The following is a 20,705-nucleotide window of genomic DNA, read 5'->3' as shown; positions in this document are numbered from 1 at the left end:
GATAGTAATAAATTGTAGTGAAAAGGAAAACACAGAGAGGAACAAAACTCAGGGAAAACAAATGATGTGACCGCTCACCACCCACCCACCAACGCCCAGCCAGTCCCCCAGCAGCGATCGCTGCTCCCCGGCCAACTCCCCCCAGTTTCCATACTGAGCATGACGCCATATGGTATGGAATAGCCCTTGGGGCAGTTTGCATCGGCTGTCTTTGCTGTGCCCCCTCCCACTTTCTTGTGCACCTGGCAGAGCATGGGAAGCCGAAAAGTCCTTGGCTAGTGGTAACCACTACTTCGCACCAACTAAACCATCAGTGTGTTACCAGCATTATTCTCATCCTAAATCCAAAACACAGCACTATGGCAGCTAGTCGGAAGCAAATTAACTCCGTCCCAGCCAGAACCAGGACAGTATACAAGGTAGTGAGAACACGTTGCTCAGAAAGGCTAAATAATTGTCCTCCTTGAAGACAGTCAAAAGAAAAAAACAAGGTCTTGAACGACCAGCTCTGAAAAGAAAGATCGACATGTGCTTAGCATGAGGTTGTGCTGAGGGATTTCTGGAGGTCCTTTGCGACACAGACTGTTCAAAGACACTGCAGTCACAGAATCTTAGAATCATAGAATCGTTTAGGTTGGAAAAGACCTTTAAGATCATCCAGTCCAACCATTAACCTAACATTACCGAGACGACCACTAAACCAATTAAGGGGAGAGTAGCAATTTCATGTGTCCTGGCTTGCTGGCTGGATTATTTATAATGCAAATAAATACTAGGAATCATTAAGATTGGAAAGGACCTCTAAGACCATGAGTCCAATCATCAACCCAACACCACCATGCCCACTAAACCATGTCGCAGAGTGTCACATCTGCCCATTTTTTGAACACTTCCAGGGATGGGGACTCCACCACCTCTTTGGGCAGCCTGTTCCAATGCTTGACTAGGCTTTCCGTGAAGAAATTTTCCTAATATCCAATCTAAACCTCCCCTGGTGCAGCTTGAGCCCATTTCCTCTTGTCTTATCACTAGCTACCTCGGAGAAAAGACCAACACCCACCTGGCTACAACGTCCCTTCAGGTAGCTGTAGAGAGCGATGCATTTGTAGAGAGCGATAAGCTCTCCCCTCAGCCTCCTCTTCTCCAGGCTGAATAACACCAGTTCCCTCAGCCGCTCCTCATCCGACCCCTGCTCCAGACCCTTCACCAGCTTCGCTGCCATTCTCTGGACATGCTCCAGCACCTCAATGTCTTTCTTGTATTGAGGGGCCCAAAACTGGACACAGTATTCCAGGTGCGGCCTCACCTGTGCCGAGTACAGGGGGACAATCACCTCCCGGCTCCTGCTGGCCACACCATTCCTGATACAAGCCAGGATGCTGTTGGCCTTCTTGGCCACCTGGGCACACTGCTGGCTCCTGTTCAGCCGGCCGTCAACCAGCACCCCCAGCTCCTTTTTGGCCAGGCAGCTTCCCAGACACTCTTCCCCAAGCCTGCAGCGTTGCATGGGGTTAGTTGTGGTGACCCAAGTGCAGGACCCGGCACTTGGCCTTGTTAAACCTCATACAGCTGGCCTCGGCCCATCGGTCCAGCCTGTCCAGGTCCCTCTGCAGGGCCTTCCTACCCTCCAGCAGATCGACACTCCCACCCAGTTTGGTGTCATCTGCAAACTTACTGAGGGCACACTCAATCCCCTCATCCAGATCCTTGATAAAGACATTGAATAAGACTGGCCCCAAAACAGGGCCCTGGGGAACACCGCTCGTGACCGGCTGTCAACTGGACTTAATGCCATTCACCACAACTCTCTGGGCTTGGCCACCCAGCCAGTTTTTGACCCAGCGAAGAGTATTCCTGTCCAAGCCACGAGCTGCCAGCTTCCTAAGGAGAATGCTATGGGAGACGGTTTCAAAGGCTTTGCTGAAGTCCAGGTAGATGACATCCACAGCCTTTCCTCCATCCACCAGTCAGGTCACCAGGTCATAGAAGGAGATCAGGTTGGTCAAGCAGGACCTGCCTTTCATGAACCCATGCTGGCTGGGCCCAATCCCCTCGTTGACCTGCACATGCCTGTTGAGCGCACTCAAGATGAACCGCTCCTTAATCTTTCCTGGCACCGAGGTCAGGCTGACAGGCCTGTAGTTCCCTAGATCCTCCTTCCAGCCCTTCTTGTAGGTGGGCAACATGTTGGCAAGCCTCCAGGCGTCAGAGACCTCCCCTGTTAACCAGGACTGCTGACAGACGATGGAAAGTGGCTTGGCAAGCTCTTCCGCCAGCTCCCTCAGTACTCTCGGGTGGATCCCATCCGCCCCCATAGACTTGTGAGCATCCAGGTGGCATAGCAGGTCATTAACCGCTTCCTCCTGGACTATGAAGGCTCCATTCTGCTCCCCGTCCCTGTCTTCTAGCTCAGGGGGCTGAGTACCCAGGGGATGACTGGTCTGGCTATTAAAGACAGAGGCAAAGAAGGCACTAAGTCCCTCAGCCTTTCTGTCATCCTTAGGGACCAGGTTCCCCCTGATATCCAGCAAAGGACAGAGATTCTCCTTGCCTCTCTTTTTATTGTTGATGTACTTATAAAAACAATTTTTATTACCTTTTACAACAGTGGGCAGACCGAGCTCTAGCTGGGCTTCTGCTTTTCTAATTTCCTCCCTCTATGAACAAATACATGTGAATAACAGCCAACACCCCTCCTCATGCACCCCCTGATACCATGAGCCGCCTTTGGCACAAGGGCACGTTGCTGGCACAGCTGGGTGTCCGCCAGCACCCCTGCGCCTTTTCTGCACACCCACGCCTTTTCTGCAGAGCCATGAAGAAGGGTCAGCTGCAGAAAGACTGCACGGGGACCTTGCAGGCTGCATGCATGGGGCACTGCCTCCAGGGCCGGGGCAGTCCTTGCAGGATGCAGGGCAAGAGCCTTTGGAAGTGCCCAGATGTTACGAGGGGGTGCTGCTCAGAGGCTTGTGGAAATGTGTGAGGCTTAGCACGGGCCGTGTCGGGAAAGGCCCAAAGGCCACAGAATGGGATGGCTCCAGCTGCAGGCGGGAGGAAGCAGAGGCCTCCATCAGAGCTGCCAAAGGCTCTCCGGGGGCTCGGTGGAGTGTGCTCGCCATTATGGAGACGATCCCTTTTGTGCTTAGGCGGCTGACATCCCCCATGGTAAAACAGCCGCGGTGAGCAGGGCTCCCGTTCAACTGAAGCCAAGCTGTAAGGAGGTGCTTGGGAAAGTATGTCCCGCTTCTAAATAAATGACTCCTCATCGCTCTTGGTACCTCTATTCTCATTTCAGAAACAGTTTTATTAACCCACTTAAAAAATAAAATGGATGCTGGAAAGGGTCCTGGGGGTGACTTCTCGTCCCAACGGCCTGCTCAAGATGGCTGATGCCGAGCAGGTTGCTCAGGAGCATGGCGAGAAGTCTCCTGAGCCTCCACAAATGCTTCCCAGGGCTGTGCAGCTGGCTGTTCCCAAAGGCCCTGCAGGGGCCCACTTCTGCTGGTGAAGGGGCGCGGAGCGGCCTGCCCCAGAGCTGGGAAGGCTCCCAATGTTTATTCGTCTCTCCTTTCGGGGAGCCAAAGAGGCAGAGGCTGCAGCAGCACCACCGGGTTGAGGCGGAGGTCGGGTCCAGCGGTGGGGTTGGCCGGGCGCTCCCCTGCAGCTTGCTGGGCGGCGGCGTTGGAGGGTCCCGCAGCTGCGTCCCCCGTCGCCGCTCGGTCCCTCCCCTCAGGCCCCCTTCTCCCTCTTGCAAAGCTGCCGGTGGTGGGCCGTTGGCGCAGGTCGTAGCGCCGCTGAGGGGATCTGCTCCGCACCCCGCTCCTGGACGCGTTCCTCTGCCGGCGGGCAGATGGGCCCACGGCATACTCCCGGTAGCCGTCCTCTGCTCTCGCTGAGCGCAGGACGCGATCAAAAGGCTGCCTGCACAGCGGGCACGTAGCGTTCCTGCTGGCCCACCGCCGGATGCAGCCAAAGCAGAAGCGGTGCGAGCAGACGGGCACCCGGGCTGCGCTGCGCAGGGCGCCCAGGCAGATGGGGCATGGGCTGTCTGCCGCCGCCTCCCACTGTCCTGCCCGCTGCATCTGGCTGGGGGCGGCCCCCGCTGCAGAGCCGCTCTCTTCCGCAGGCTCTTTGGCGCCCGATGCCCTGCCCTGCCGAGAAAGACGTGCCGAGTGCCCGAGCTTCACTCGCAGTGGGGACGCGGGAGCAAAGCCAGCAGCAGAAAGGGGCAGCAGAGGGGAGGCAAGGGCCTCCCGAAGGGCCTCCTTGAGGGCTGGCCAGCAGCGTCGGCAGCAGCTTCAGCACAGCGGGCCGGCCAGCCAGCCTCAAGGGCTGCCCTCCAGAGCAGCCTCGTCTCCCCCAGGCACGCTGCCCCCAGCCCAGGACCCCCCAGAAGCCTGCGCTCTCTCCCAGGCAGCCAGCACCAGCTGAGCTAGCACAGGGTACCCGCAGGAGGTGCTCAGGGAAGGCGCAGGAACCCTCTGGGAGGCCTCGGCGCTGCCAAGGGCCCGCGCACCCTCCTCGTGCCCGCAGAGCCGGGACAGCCGCCGCGCGTGACCGCAGCAGCCCCGCCAGGCAAGACTCTCCTCCACGGCCCCCCTCCAGGCGCGAGAGCGGAGCCCTGCCGGGGCTGGCACGCCGCGCGTGTGAACTCGCAGGGCCCCTGGGCTCACTGCGCTGGCACAGAGCCTGGGTGGCTGCTGAAGAGCAGTGAGGTCACGGCAGTCACAGCCACTACTCGGTGACATCACAGGGGTCTCCGGGGCTGCCTCCCGAGTGCCCCGCAGCCAGGGAGGCAGACGCCCCAAAGTGGGAAAAGCCTGCTTTGGCGGGGGTTTGCCCTCGTCTCCTGGTCTCGTGGCGGTGGTTTCGCCTCCGGCTGGACAGGTGCTGGGAGGAGAGGCTGGTGGCCCCCAGCACAACGGCCCGGCAATGGCCAGCACAGCAAAACGCGAGTGGCGCAACCCCGGTGACCTCCCTGGTGCTAAAGGAGTGCCTCGGCTTGCCTCCTGCAAAGGCTGCCCGAGCAGGCCTCGCCCCTTGCAGCACTGCGGGCAAGCCCCAGCCAGAGATCCCAGCATGGCTGAGGTGAGCAGGGACCTCACCTCTGGAGGTCACCATGTGCAAAGCCCTGCTCGAGGAGGGCCAGTGCTTGATCACTCTCCCAGTAAAGAAGTGTTTGCTGATCTCCAGGAGGAACCTCCCTCGTTCCAGATTGTGCCCGTTGGCTCTTCTTCTGCCATGGGGCACCGCTGCAAAGAGCCTGACTCCCTCTTCTAGCCTGTTCTGTTGCCTAGCCTTCTTTTGCACGAGGGCACATTGTTGCCTGATGGTCTTTTTGCTTTCCAATGGTTCCCTCAGAGACATTTCTTCAAAGTTGCTGTCCAGCCCGTCAGCCCCCAGCATTTATTGGTGCACGGGGTTGTTCCTCCCCAGGTGCAAGGAAAGAGAAAGGATAAGAGTCAATGGATAACAGTTGCAGCAAGGAAGAAGGTTGGATAAAGCAATTTCTTTGGTCCACAGTGTCGTGGCTTAAACTCAGCCAGCAACTAAGCACCACACCGCCGCTCGCTCACCCTCCCCCCGCCCCGGGTGGAATGGGACGAGCAAAAGTAAGAAAACTTGTGGGTTGAGACAAGAACAGTTTAATAATTGAAATAAAATAAAATAAAATGATGACGATGATGATGATAGTAATAAATTGTAGTGAAAAGGAAAACACAGAGAGGAACAAAACTCAGGGAAAACAAATGATGTGACCGCTCACCACCCACCCACCAACGCCCAGCCAGTCCCCCAGCAGCGATCGCTGCTCCCCGGCCAACTCCCCCCAGTTTCCATACTGAGCATGACGCCATATGGTATGGAATAGCCCTTGGGGCAGTTTGCATCGGCTGTCTTTGCTGTGCCCCCTCCCACTTTCTTGTGCACCTGGCAGAGCATGGGAAGCCGAAAAGTCCTTGGCTAGTGGTAACCACTACTTCGCACCAACTAAACCATCAGTGTGTTACCAGCATTATTCTCATCCTAAATCCAAAACACAGCACTATGGCAGCTAGTTGGAAGCAAATTAACTCCGTCCCAGCCAGAACCAGGACAGTATACAAGGTAGTGAGAACACGTTGCTCAGAAAGGCTAAATAATTGTCCTCCTTGAAGACAGTCAAAAGAAAAAAACAAGGTCTTGAACGACCAGCTCTGAAAAGAAAGATCGACATGTGCTTAGCATGAGGTTGTACTGAAGGATTTCTGGAGGTCCTTTACGACACAGACTGTTCAAAGACACTGCAGTCACAGAATCATAGAATCATAGAATGATAGAATCATAGAATCGTTTAGGTTGGAAAAGACCTTTAAGATCATCCAGTCCAACCATTAACCTACCATTACCGAGACGACCACTAAACCAATTAAGGGGAGAGTAGCAATTTCATGTGTCCTGGCTTGCTGGCTGGATTATTTATAATGCAAATAAATACTAGGAATCATTAAGATTGGAAAGGACCTCTAAGACCATGAGTCCAATCATCAACCCAACACCACCATGCCCACTAAACCATGTCGCAGAGTGTCACATCTGCCCATTTTTTGAACACTTCCAGGGATGGGGACTCCACCACCTCTTTGGGCAGCCTGTTCCAATGCTTGACTAGGCTTTCCGTGAAGAAATTTTCCTAATATCCAATCTAAACCTCCCCTGGTGCAGCTTGAGCCCATTTCCTCTTGTCTTATCACTAGCTACCTCGGAGAAAAGACCAACACCCACCTGGCTACAACGTCCCTTCACGTAGCTGTAGAGAGCGATGCATTTGTAGAGAGCGATAAGCTCTCCCCTCAGCCTCCTCTTCTCCAGGCTGAATAACACCAGTTCCCTCAGCCGCTCCTCATCCGACCCCTGCTCCAGACCCTTCACCAGCTTCGCTGCCATTCTCTGGACATGCTCCAGCACCTCAATGTCTTTCTTGTATTGAGGGGCCCAAAACTGGACACAGTATTCCAGGTGCGGCCTCACCTGTGCCGAGTACAGGGGGACAATCACCTCCCGGCTCCTGCTGGCCACACCATTCCTGATACAAGCCAGGATGCTGTTGGCCTTCTTGGCCACCTGGGCACACTGCTGGCTCCTGTTCAGCCGGCCGTCAACCAGCACCCCCAGCTCCTTTTTGGCCAGGCAGCTTCCCAGACACTCTTCCCCAAGCCTGCAGCGTTGCATGGGGTTAGTTGTGGTGACCCAAGTGCAGGACCCGGCACTTGGCCTTGTTAAACCTCATACAGTTGGCCTCGGCCCATCGGTCCAGCCTGTCCAGGTCCCTCTGCAGGGCCTTCCTACCCTCCAGCAGATCGACACTCCCACCCAGTTTGGTGTCATCTGCAAACTTACTGAGGGCACACTCAATCCCCTCATCCAGATCCTTGATAAAGACATTGAATAAGACTGGCCCCAAAACAGGGCCCTGGGGAACACCGCTCATGACCGGCTGTCAACTGGACTTAATGCCATTCACCGCAACTCTCTGGGCTTGGCCACCCAGCCAGTTTTTGACCCAGCGAAGAGTATTCCTGTCCAAGCCACGAGCTGCCAGCTTCCTAAGGAGAATGCTATGGGAGACGGTTTCAAAGGCTTTGCTGAAGTCCAGGTAGATGACATCCACAGCCTTTCCTCCATCCACCAGTCAGGTCACCAGGTCATAGAAGGAGATCAGGTTGGTCAAGCAGGACCTGCCTTTCATGAACCCATGCTGGCTGGGCCCAATCCCCTCGTTGACCTGCACATGCCTGTTGAGCGCACTCAAGATGAACCGCTCCTTAATCTTTCCTGGCACCGAGGTCAGGCTGACAGGCCTGTAGTTCCCTAGATCCTCCTTCCAGCCCTTCTTGTAGGTGGGCAACATGTTGGCAAGCCTCCAGGCGTCAGAGACCTCCCCTGTTAACCAGGACTGCTGACAGACGATGGAAAGTGGCTTGGCAAGCTCTTCCGCCAGCTCCCTCAGTACTCTCGGGTGGATCCCATCCGCCCCCATAGACTTGTGAGCATCCAGGTGGCATAGCAGGTCATTAACCGCTTCCTCCTGGACTATGAAGGCTCCATTCTGCTCCCCGTCCCTGTCTTCTAGCTCAGGGGGCTGAGTACCCAGGGGATGACTGGTCTGGCTATTAAAGACAGAGGCAAAGAAGGCACTAAGTCCCTCAGCCTTTCTGTCATCCTTAGGGACCAGGTTCCCCCTGATATCCAGCAAAGGACAGAGATTCTCCTTGCCTCTCTTTTTATTGTTGATGTACTTATAAAAACAATTTTTATTACCTTTTACAACAGTGGGCAGACCGAGCTCTAGCTGGGCTTCTGCTTTTCTAATTTCCTCCCTCTATGAACAAATACATGTGAATAACAGCCAACACCCCTCCTCATGCACCCCCTGATACCATGAGCCGCCTTTGGCACAAGGGCACGTTGCTGGCACAGCTGGGTGTCCGCCAGCACCCCTGCGCCTTTTCTGCACACCCACGCCTTTTCTGCAGAGCCATGAAGAAGGGTCAGCTGCAGAAAGACTGCACGGGGACCTTGCAGGCTGCATGCATGGGGCACTGCCTCCAGGGCCGGGGCAGTCCTTGCAGGATGCAGGGCAAGAGCCTTTGGAAGTGCCCAGATGTTACGAGGGGGTGCTGCTCAGAGGCTTGTGGAAATGTGTGAGGCTTAGCACGGGCCGTGTCGGGAAAGGCCCAAAGGCCACAGAATGGGATGGCTCCAGCTGCAGGCGGGAGGAAGCAGAGGCCTCCATCAGAGCTGCCAAAGGCTCTCCGGGGGCTCGGTGGAGTGTGCTCGCCATTATGGAGACGATCCCTTTTGTGCTTAGGCGGCTGACATCCCCCATGGTAAAACAGCCGCGGTGAGCAGGGCTCCCGTTCAACTGAAGCCAAGCTGTAAGGAGGTGCTTGGGAAAGTATGTCCCGCTTCTAAATAAATGACTCCTCATCGCTCTTGGTACCTCTATTCTCATTTCAGAAACAGTTTTATTAACCCACTTAAAAAATAAAATGGATGCTGGAAAGGGTCCTGGGGGTGACTTCTCGTCCCAACGGCCTGCTCAAGGTGGCTGATGCCGAGCAGGTTGCTCAGGAGCATGGCGAGAAGTCTCCTGAGCCTCCACAAATGCTTCCCAGGGCTGTGCAGCTGGCTGTTCCCAAAGGCCCTGCAGGGGCCCACTTCTGCTGGTGAAGGGGCGCGGAGCGGCCTGCCCCAGAGCTGGGAAGGCTCCCAATGTTTATTCGTCTCTCCTTTCGGGGAGCCAAAGAGGCAGAGGCTGCAGCAGCACCACCGGGTTGAGGCGGAGGTCGGGTCCAGCGGTGGGGTTGGCCAGGCGCTCCCCTGCAGCTTGCTGGGCGGCGGCGTTGGAGGGTCCCGCAGCTGCGTCCCCCGTCGCCGCTCGGTCCCTCCCCTCAGGCCCCCTTCTCCCTCTTGCAAAGCTGCCGGTGGTGGGCCGTTGGCGCAGGTCGTAGCGCCGCTGAGGGGATCTGCTCCGCACCCCGCTCCTGGACGCGTTCCTCTGCCGGCGGGCAGATGGGCCCACGGCATACTCCCGGTAGCCGTCCTCTGCTCTCGCTGAGCGCAGGACGCGATCAAAAGGCTGCCTGCACAGCGGGCACGTAGCGTTCCTGCTGGCCCACCGCCGGATGCAGCCAAAGCAGAAGCGGTGCGAGCAGACGGGCACCCGGGCTGCGCTGCGCAGGGCGCCCAGGCAGATGGGGCATGGGCTGTCTGCCGCCGCCTCCCACTGTCCTGCCCGCTGCATCTGGCTGGGGGCGGCCCCCGCTGCAGAGCCGCTCTCTTCCGCAGGCTCTTTGGCGCCCGATGCCCTGCCCTGCCGAGAAAGACGTGCTGAGTGCCCGAGCTTCACTCGCAGTGGGGACGCGGGAGCAAAGCCAGCAGCAGAAAGGGGCAGCAGAGGGGAGGCAAGGGCCTCCCGAAGGGCCTCCTTGAGGGCTGGCCAGCAGCGTCGGCAGCAGCTTCAGCACAGCGGGCCGGCCAGCCAGCCTCAAGGGCTGCCCTCCAGAGCAGCCTCGTCTCCCCCAGGCACGCTGCCCCCAGCCCAGGACCCCCCAGAAGCCTGCGCTCTCTCCCAGGCAGCCAGCACCAGCTGAGCTAGCACAGGGTACCCGCAGGAGGTGCTCAGGGAAGGCGCAGGAACCCTCTGGGAGGCCTCGGCGCTGCCAAGGGCCCGCGCACCCTCCTCGTGCCCGCAGAGCCGGGACAGCCGCCGCGCGTGACCGCAGCAGCCCCGCCAGGCAAGACTCTCCTCCACGGCCCCCCTCCAGGCGCGAGAGCGGAGCCCTGCCGGGGCTGGCACGCCGCGCGTGTGAACTCGCAGGGCCCCTGGGCTCACTGCGCTGGCACAGAGCCTGGGTGGCTGCTGAAGAGCAGTGAGGTCACGGCAGTCACAGCCACTACTCGGTGACATCACAGGGGTCTCCGGGGCTGCCTCCCGAGTGCCCCGCAGCCAGGGAGGCAGACGCCCCAAAGTGGGAAAAGCCTGCTTTGGCGGGGGTTTGCCCTCGTCTCCTGGTCTCGTGGCGGTGGTTTCGCCTCCGGCTGGACAGGTGCTGGGAGGAGAGGCTGGTGGCCCCCAGCACAACGGCCCGGCAATGGCCAGCACAGCAAAACGCGAGTGGCGCAACCCCGGTGACCTCCCTGGTGCTAAAGGAGTGCCTCGGCTTGCCTCCTGCAAAGGCTGCCCGAGCAGGCCTCGCCCCTTGCAGCACTGCGGGCAAGCCCCAGCCAGAGATCCCAGCATGGCTGAGGTGAGCAGGGACCTCACCTCTGGAGGCCACCATGTGCAAAGCCCTGCTCGAGGAGGGCCAGTGCTTGATCACTCTCCCAGTAAAGAAGTGTTTGCTGATCTCCAGGAGGAACCTCCCTCGTTCCAGATTGTGCCCGTTGGCTCTTCTTCTGCCATGGGGCACCGCTGCAAAGAGCCTGACTCCCTCTTCTAGCCTGTTCTGTTGCCTAGCCTTCTTTTGCACGAGGGCACATTGTTGCCTGATGGTCTTTTTGCTTTCCAATGGTTCCCTCAGAGACATTTCTTCAAAGTTGCTGTCCAGCCCGTCAGCCCCCAGCATTTATTGGTGCACGGGGTTGTTCCTCCCCAGGTGCAAGGAAAGAGAAAGGATAAGAGTCAATGGATAACAGTTGCAGCAAGGAAGAAGGTTGGATAAAGCAATTTCTTTGGTCCACAGTGTCGTGGCTTAAACTCAGCCAGCAACTAAGCACCACACCGCCGCTCGCTCACCCTCCCCCCGCCCCGGGTGGAATGGGACGAGCAAAAGTAAGAAAACTTGTGGGTTGAGACAAGAACAGTTTAATAATTGAAATAAAATAAAATAAAATGATGACGATGATGATGATAGTAATAAATTGTAGTGAAAAGGAAAACACAGAGAGGAACAAAACTCAGGGAAAACAAATGATGTGACCGCTCACCACCCACCCACCAACGCCCAGCCAGTCCCCCAGCAGCGATCGCTGCTCCCCGGCCAACTCCCCCCAGTTTCCATACTGAGCATGACGCCATATGGTATGGAATAGCCCTTGGGGCAGTTTGCATCGGCTGTCTTTGCTGTGCCCCCTCCCACTTTCTTGTGCACCTGGCAGAGCATGGGAAGCCGAAAAGTCCTTGGCTAGTGGTAACCACTACTTCGCACCAACTAAACCATCAGTGTGTTACCAGCATTATTCTCATCCTAAATCCAAAACACAGCACTATGGCAGCTAGTTGGAAGCAAATTAACTCCGTCCCAGCCAGAACCAGGACAGTATACAAGGTAGTGAGAACACGTTGCTCAGAAAGGCTAAATAATTGTCCTCCTTGAAGACAGTCAAAAGAAAAAAACAAGGTCTTGAACGACCAGCTCTGAAAAGAAAGATCGACATGTGCTTAGCATGAGGTTGTACTGAAGGATTTCTGGAGGTCCTTTACGACACAGACTGTTCAAAGACACTGCAGTCACAGAATCATAGAATCATAGAATGATAGAATCATAGAATCGTTTAGGTTGGAAAAGACCTTTAAGATCATCCAGTCCAACCATTAACCTACCATTACCGAGACGACCACTAAACCAATTAAGGGGAGAGTAGCAATTTCATGTGTCCTGGCTTGCTGGCTGGATTATTTATAATGCAAATAAATACTAGGAATCATTAAGATTGGAAAGGACCTCTAAGACCATGAGTCCAATCATCAACCCAACACCACCATGCCCACTAAACCATGTCGCAGAGTGTCACATCTGCCCATTTTTTGAACACTTCCAGGGATGGGGACTCCACCACCTCTTTGGGCAGCCTGTTCCAATGCTTGACTAGGCTTTCCGTGAAGAAATTTTCCTAATATCCAATCTAAACCTCCCCTGGTGCAGCTTGAGCCCATTTCCTCTTGTCTTATCACTAGCTACCTCGGAGAAAAGACCAACACCCACCTGGCTACAACGTCCCTTCAGGTAGCTGTAGAGAGCGATGCATTTGTAGAGAGCGATAAGCTCTCCCCTCAGCCTCCTCTTCTCCAGGCTGAATAACACCAGTTCCCTCAGCCGCTCCTCATCCGACCCCTGCTCCAGACCCTTCACCAGCTTCGCTGCCATTCTCTGGACATGCTCCAGCACCTCAATGTCTTTCTTGTATTGAGGGGCCCAAAACTGGACACAGTATTCCAGGTGCGGCCTCACCTGTGCCGAGTACAGGGGGACAATCACCTCCCGGCTCCTGCTGGCCACACCATTCCTGATACAAGCCAGGATGCTGTTGGCCTTCTTGGCCACCTGGGCACACTGCTGGCTCCTGTTCAGCCGGCCGTCAACCAGCACCCCCAGCTCCTTTTTGGCCAGGCAGCTTCCCAGACACTCTTCCCCAAGCCTGCAGCGTTGCATGGGGTTAGTTGTGGTGACCCAAGTGCAGGACCCGGCACTTGGCCTTGTTAAACCTCATACAGCTGGCCTCGGCCCATCGGTCCAGCCTGTCCAGGTCCCTCTGCAGGGCCTTCCTACCCTCCAGCAGATCGACACTCCCACCCAGTTTGGTGTCATCTGCAAACTTACTGAGGGCACACTCAATCCCCTCATCCAGATCCTTGATAAAGACATTGAATAAGACTGGCCCCAAAACAGGGCCCTGGGGAACACCGCTCATGACCGGCTGTCAACTGGACTTAATGCCATTCACCGCAACTCTCTGGGCTTGGCCACCCAGCCAGTTTTTGACCCAGCGAAGAGTATTCCTGTCCAAGCCACGAGCTGCCAGCTTCCTAAGGAGAATGCTATGGGAGACGGTTTCAAAGGCTTTGCTGAAGTCCAGGTAGATGACATCCACAGCCTTTCCTCCATCCACCAGTCAGGTCACCAGGTCATAGAAGGAGATCAGGTTGGTCAAGCAGGACCTGCCTTTCATGAACCCATGCTGGCTGGGCCCAATCCCCTCGTTGACCTGCACATGCCTGTTGAGCGCACTCAAGATGAACCGCTCCTTAATCTTTCCCGGCACCGAGGTCAGGCTGACAGGCCTGTAGTTCCCTAGATCCTCCTTCCAGCCCTTCTTGTAGGTGGGCAACATGTTGGCAAGCCTCCAGGCGTCAGAGACCTCCCCTGTTAACCAGGACTGCTGACAGACGATGGAAAGTGGCTTGGCAAGCTCTTCCGCCAGCTCCCTCAGTACTCTCGGGTGGATCCCATCCGCCCCCATAGACTTGTGAGCATCCAGGTGGCATAGCAGGTCATTAACCGCTTCCTCCTGGACTATGAAGGCTCCATTCTGCTCCCCGTCCCTGTCTTCTAGCTCAGGGGGCTGAGTACCCAGGGGATGACTGGTCTGGCTATTAAAGACAGAGGCAAAGAAGGCACTAAGTCCCTCAGCCTTTCTGTCATCCTTAGGGACCAGGTTCCCCCTGATATCCAGCAAAGGACGGAGATTCTCCTTGCCTCTCTTTTTATTGTTGATGTACTTATAAAAACAATTTTTATTACCTTTTACAACAGTGGGCAGACCGAGCTCTAGCTGGGCTTCTGCTTTTCTAATTTCCTCCCTCTATGAACAAATACATGTGAATAACAGCCAACACCCCTCCTCATGCACCCCCTGATACCATGAGCCGCCTTTGGCACAAGGGCACGTTGCTGGCACAGCTGGGTGTCCGCCAGCACCCCTGCGCCTTTTCTGCACACCCACGCCTTTTCTGCAGAGCCATGAAGAAGGGTCAGCTGCAGAAAGACTGCACGGGGACCTTGCAGGCTGCATGCATGGGGCACTGCCTCCAGGGCCGGGGCAGTCCTTGCAGGATGCAGGGCAAGAGCCTTTGGAAGTGCCCAGATGTTACGAGGGGGTGCTGCTCAGAGGCTTGTGGAAATGTGTGAGGCTTAGCACGGGCCGTGTCGGGAAAGGCCCAAAGGCCACAGAATGGGATGGCTCCAGCTGCAGGCGGGAGGAAGCAGAGGCCTCCATCAGAGCTGCCAAAGGCTCTCCGGGGGCTCGGTGGAGTGTGCTCGCCATTATGGAGACGATCCCTTTTGTGCTTAGGCGGCTGACATCCCCCATGGTAAAACAGCCGCGGTGAGCAGGGCTCCCGTTCAACTGAAGCCAAGCTGTAAGGAGGTGCTTGGGAAAGTATGTCCCGCTTCTAAATAAATGACTCCTCATCGCTCTTGGTACCTCTATTCTCATTTCAGAGACAGTTTTATTAACCCACTTAAAAAATAAAATGGATGCTGGAAAGGGTCCTGGGGGTGACTTCTCGTCCCAACGGCCTGCTCAAGATGGCTGATGCCGAGCAGGTTGCTCAGGAGCATGGCGAGAAGTCTCCTGAGCCTCCACAAATGCTTCCCAGGGCTGTGCAGCTGGCTGTTCCCAAAGGCCCTGCAGGGGCCCACTTCTGCTGGTGAAGGGGCGCGGAGCGGCCTGCCCCAGAGCTGGGAAGGCTCCCAATGTTTATTCGTCTCTCCTTTCGGGGAGCCAAAGAGGCAGAGGCTGCAGCAGCACCACCGGGTTGAGGCGGAGGTCGGGTCCAGCGGTGGGGTTGGCCGGGCGCTCCCCTGCAGCTTGCTGGGCGGCGGCGTTGGAGGGTCCCGCAGCTGCGTCCCCCGTCGCCGCTCGGTCCCTCCCCTCAGGCCCCCTTCTCCCTCTTGCAAAGCTGCCGGTGGTGGGCCGTTGGCGCAGGTCGTAGCGCCGCTGAGGGGATCTGCTCCGCACCCCGCTCCTGGACGCGTTCCTCTGCCGGCGGGCAGATGGGCCCACGGCATACTCCCGGTAGCCGTCCTCTGCTCTCGCTGAGCGCAGGACGCGATCAAAAGGCTGCCTGCACAGCGGGCACGTAGCGTTCCTGCTGGCCCACCGCCGGATGCAGCCAAAGCAGAAGCGGTGCGAGCAGACGGGCACCCGGGCTGCGCTGCGCAGGGCGCCCAGGCAGATGGGGCATGGGCTGTCTGCCGCCGCCTCCCACTGTCCTGCCCGCTGCATCTGGCTGGGGGCGGCCCCCGCTGCAGAGCCGCTCTCTTCCGCAGGCTCTTTGGCGCCCGATGCCCTGCCCTGCCGAGAAAGACGTGCCGAGTGCCCGAGCTTCACTCGCAGTGGGGACGCGGGAGCAAAGCCAGCAGCAGAAAGGGGCAGCAGAGGGGAGGCAAGGGCCTCCCGAAGGGCCTCCTTGAGGGCTGGCCAGCAGCGTCGGCAGCAGCTTCAGCACAGCGGGCCGGCCAGCCAGCCTCAAGGGCTGCCCTCCAGAGCAGCCTCGTCTCCCCCAGGCACGCTGCCCCCAGCCCAGGACCCCCCAGAAGCCTGCGCTCTCTCCCAGGCAGCCAGCACCAGCTGAGCTAGCACAGGGTACCCGCAGGAGGTGCTCAGGGAAGGCGCAGGAACCCTCTGGGAGGCTTCGGCGCTGCCAAGGGCCCGCGCACCCTCCTCGTGCCCGCAGAGCCGGGACAGCCGCCGCGCGTGACCGCAGCAGCCCCGCCAGGCAAGACTCTCCTCCACGGCCCCCCTCCAGGCGCGAGAGCGGAGCCCTGCCGGGGCTGGCACGCCGCGCGTGTGAACTCGCAGGGCCCCTGGGCTCACTGCGCTGGCACAGAGCCTGGGTGGCTGCTGAAGAGCAGTGAGGTCACGGCAGTCACAGCCACTACTCGGTGACATCACAGGGGTCTCCGGGGCTGCCTCCCGAGTGCCCCGCAGCCAGGGAGGCAGACGCCCCAAAGTGGGAAAAGCCTGCTTTGGCGGGGGTTTGCCCTCGTCTCCTGGTCTCGTGGCGGTGGTTTCGCCTCCGGCTGGACAGGTGCTGGGAGGAGAGGCTGGTGGCCCCCAGCACAACGGCCCGGCAATGGCCAGCACAGCAAAACGCGAGTGGCGCAACCCCGGTGACCTCCCTGGTGCTAAAGGAGTGCCTCGGCTTGCCTCCTGCAAAGGCTGCCCGAGCAGGCCTCGCCCCTTGCAGCACTGCGGGCAAGCCCCAGCCAGAGATCCCAGCATGGCTGAGGTGAGCAGGGACCTCACCTCTGGAGGCCACCATGTGCAAAGCCCTGCTCGAGGAGGGCCAGTGCTTGATCACTCTCCCAGTAAAGAAGTGTTTGCTGATCTCCAGGAGGAACCTCCCTCGTTCCAGATTGTGCCCGTTGGCTCTTCTTCTGCCATGGGGCACCGCTGCAAAGAGCCTGACTCCCTCTTCTAGCCTGTTCTGTTGCCTAGCCTTCTTTTGCACGAGGGCACATTGTTGCCTGATGGTCTTTTTGCTTTCCAATGGTTCCCTCAGAGACATTTCTTCAAAGTTGCTGTCCAGCCCGTCAGCCCCCAGCATTTATTGGTGCACGGGGTTGTTCCTCCCCAGGTGCAAGGAAAGAGAAAGGATAAGAGTCAATGGATAACAGTTGCAGCAAGGAAGAAGGTTGGATAAAGCAATTTCTTTGGTCCACAGTGTCGTGGCTTAAACTCAGCCAGCAACTAAGCACCACACCGCCGCTCGCTCACCCTCCCCCCGCCCCGGGTGGAATGGGACGAGCAAAAGTAAGAAAACTTGTGGGTTGAGACAAGAACAGTTTAATAATTGAAATAAAATAAAATAAAATGATGACGATGATGATGATAGTAATAAATTGTAGTGAAAAGGAAAACACAGAGAGGAACAAAACTCAGGGAAAACAAATGATGTGACCGCTCACCACCCACCCACCAACGCCCAGCCAGTCCCCCAGCAGCGATCGCTGCTCCCCGGCCAACTCCCCCCAGTTTCCATACTGAGCATGACGCCATATGGTATGGAATAGCCCTTGGGGCAGTTTGCATCGGCTGTCTTTGCTGTGCCCCCTCCCACTTTCTTGTGCACCTGGCAGAGCATGGGAAGCCGAAAAGTCCTTGGCTAGTGGTAACCACTACTTCGCACCAACTAAACCATCAGTGTGTTACCAGCATTATTCTCATCCTAAATCCAAAACACAGCACTATGGCAGCTAGTTGGAAGCAAATTAACTCCGTCCCAGCCAGAACCAGGACAGTATACAAGGTAGTGAGAACACGTTGCTCAGAAAGGCTAAATAATTGTCCTCCTTGAAGACAGTCAAAAGAAAAAAACAAGGTCTTGAACGACCAGCTCTGAAAAGAAAGATGGACATGTGCTTAGCATGAGGTTGTACTGAAGGATTTCTGGAGGTCCTTTACGACACAGACTGTTCAAAGACACTGCAGTCACAGAATCATAGAATCATAGAATGATAGAATCATAGAATCGTTTAGGTTGGAAAAGACCTTTAAGATCATCCAGTCCAACCATTAACCTACCATTACCGAGACGACCACTAAACCAATTAAGGGGAGAGTAGCAATTTCATGTGTCCTGGCTTGCTGGCTGGATTATTTATAATGCAAATAAATACTAGGAATCATTAAGATTGGAAAGGACCTCTAAGACCATGAGTCCAATCATCAACCCAACACCACCATGCCCACTAAACCATGTCGCAGAGTGTCACATCTGCCCATTTTTTGAACACTTCCAGGGATGGGGACTCCACCACCTCTTTGGGCAGCCTGTTCCAATGCTTGACTAGGCTTTCCGTGAAGAAATTTTCCTAATATCCAATCTAAACCTCCCCTGGTGCAGCTTGAGCCCATTTCCTCTTGTCTTATCACTAGCTACCTCGGAGAAAAGACCAACACCCACCTGGCTACAACGTCCCTTCAGGTAGCTGTAGAGAGCGATGCATTTGTAGAGAGCGATAAGCTCTCCCCTCAGCCTCCTCTTCTCCAGGCTGAATAACACCAGTTCCCTCAGCCGCTCCTCATCCGACCCCTGCTCCAGACCCTTCACCAGCTTCGCTGCCATTCTCTGGACATGCTCCAGCACCTCAATGTCTTTCTTGTATTGAGGGGCCCAAAACTGGACACAGTATTCCAGGTGCGGCCTCACCTGTGCCGAGTACAGGGGGACAATCACCTCCCGGCTCCTGCTGGCCACACCATTCCTGATACAAGCCAGGATGCTGTTGGCCTTCTTGGCCACCTGGGCACACTGCTGGCTCCTGTTCAGCCGGCCGTCAACCAGCACCCCCAGCTCCTTTTTGGCCAGGCAGCTTCCCAGACACTCTTCCCCAAGCCTGCAGCGTTGCATGGGGTTAGTTGTGGTGACCCAAGTGCAGGACCCGGCACTTGGCCTTGTTAAACCTCATACAGCTGGCCTCGGCCCATCGGTCCAGCCTGTCCAGGTCCCTCTGCAGGGCCTTCCTACCCTCCAGCAGATCGACACTCCCACCCAGTTTGGTGTCATCTGCAAACTTACTGAGGGCACACTCAATCCCCTCATCCAGATCCTTGATAAAGACATTGAATAAGACTGGCCCCAAAACAGGGCCCTGGGGAACACCGCTCGTGACCGGCTGTCAACTGGACTTAATGCCATTCACCGCAACTCTCTGGGCTTGGCCACCCAGCCAGTTTTTGACCCAGCGAAGAGTATTCCTGTCCAAGCCACGAGCTGCCAGCTTCCTAAGGAGAATGCTATGGGAGACGGTTTCAAAGGCTTTGCTGAAGTCCAGGTAGATGACATCCACAGCCTTTCCTCCATCCACCAGTCAGGTCACCAGGTCATAGAAGGAGATCAGGTTGGTCAAGCAGGACCTGCCTTTCATGAACCCATGCTGGCTGGGCCCAATCCCCTCGTTGACCTGCACATGCCTGTTGAGCGCACTCAAGATGAACCGCTCCTTAATCTTTCCCGGCACCGAGGTCAGGCTGACAGGCCTGTAGTTCCCTAGATCCTCCTTCCAGCCCTTCTTGTAGGTGGGCAACATGTTGGCAAGCCTCCAGGCGTCAGAGACCTCCCCTGTTAACCAGGACTGCTGACAGACGATGGAAAGTGGCTTGGCAAGCTCTTCCGCCAGCTCCCTCAGTACTCTCGGGTGGATCCCATCCGCCCCCATAGACTTGTGAGCATCCAGGTGGCATAGCAGGTCATTAACCGCTTCCTCCTGGACTATGAAGGCTCCATTCTGCTCCCCGTCCCTGTCTTCTAGCTCAGGGGGCTGAGTACCCAGGGGATGACTGGTCTGGCTATTAAAGACAGAGGCAAAGAAGGCACTAAGTCCCTCAGCCTTTCTGTCATCCTTAGGGACCAGGTTCCCCCTGATATCCAGCAAAGGACGGAGATTCTCCTTGCCTCTCTTTTTATTGTTGATGTACTTATAAAAACAATTTTTATTACCTTTTACAACAGTGGGCAGACCGAGCTCTAGCTGGGCTTCTGCTTTTCTAATTTCCTCCCTCTATGAACAAATACATGTGAATAACAGCCAACACCCCTCCTCATGCACCCCCTGATACCATGAGCCGCCTTTGGCACAAGGGCACGTTGCTGGCACAGCTGGGTGTCCGCCAGCACCCCTGCGCCTTTTCTGCACACCCACGCCTTTTCTGCAGAGCCATGAAGAAGGGTCAGCTGCAGAAAGACTGCACGGGGACCTTGCAGGCTGCATGCATGGGGCACTGCCTCCAGGGCCGGGGCAGTCCTTGCAGGATGCAGGGCAAGAGCCTTTGGAAGTGCCCAGATGTTACGAGGGGGTGCTGCTCAGAGGCTTGTGGAAATGTGTGAGGCTTAGCACGGGCCGTGTCGGGAAAGGCCCAAAGGCCACAGAATGGGATGGCTCCAGCTGCAGGCGGGAGGAAGCAGAGGCCTCCATCAGAGCTGCCAAAGGCTCTCCGGGGGCTCGGTGGAGTGTGCTCGCCATTATGGAGACGATCCCTTTTGTGCTTAGGCGGCTGACATCCCCCATGGTAAAACAGCCGCGGTGAGCAGGGCTCCCGTTCAACTGAAGCCAAGCTGTAAGGAGGTGCTTGGGAAAGTATGTCCCGCTTCTAAATAAATGACTCCTCATCGCTCTTGGTACCTCTATTCTCATTTCAGAGACAGTTTTATTAACCCACTTAAAAAATAAAATGGATGCTGGAAAGGGTCCTGGGGGTGACTTCTCGTCCCAACGGCCTGCTCAAGATGGCTGATGCCGAGCAGGTTGCTCAGGAGCATGGCGAGAAGTCTCCTGAGCCTCCACAAATGCTTCCCAGGGCTGTGCAGCTGGCTGTTCCCAAAGGCCCTGCAGGGGCCCACTTCTGCTGGTGAAGGGGCGCGGAGCGGCCTGCCCCAGAGCTGGGAAGGCTCCCAATGTTTATTCGTCTCTCCTTTCGGGGAGCCAAAGAGGCAG

The sequence above is a fragment of the Pelecanus crispus genome, chromosome Z (genome assembly GCF_030463565.1).
Source record: "Pelecanus crispus isolate bPelCri1 chromosome Z, bPelCri1.pri, whole genome shotgun sequence".
Lineage (NCBI taxonomy): Eukaryota > Metazoa > Chordata > Aves > Pelecaniformes > Pelecanidae > Pelecanus > Pelecanus crispus.
This window is presented reverse-complemented; position numbering follows the sequence as displayed.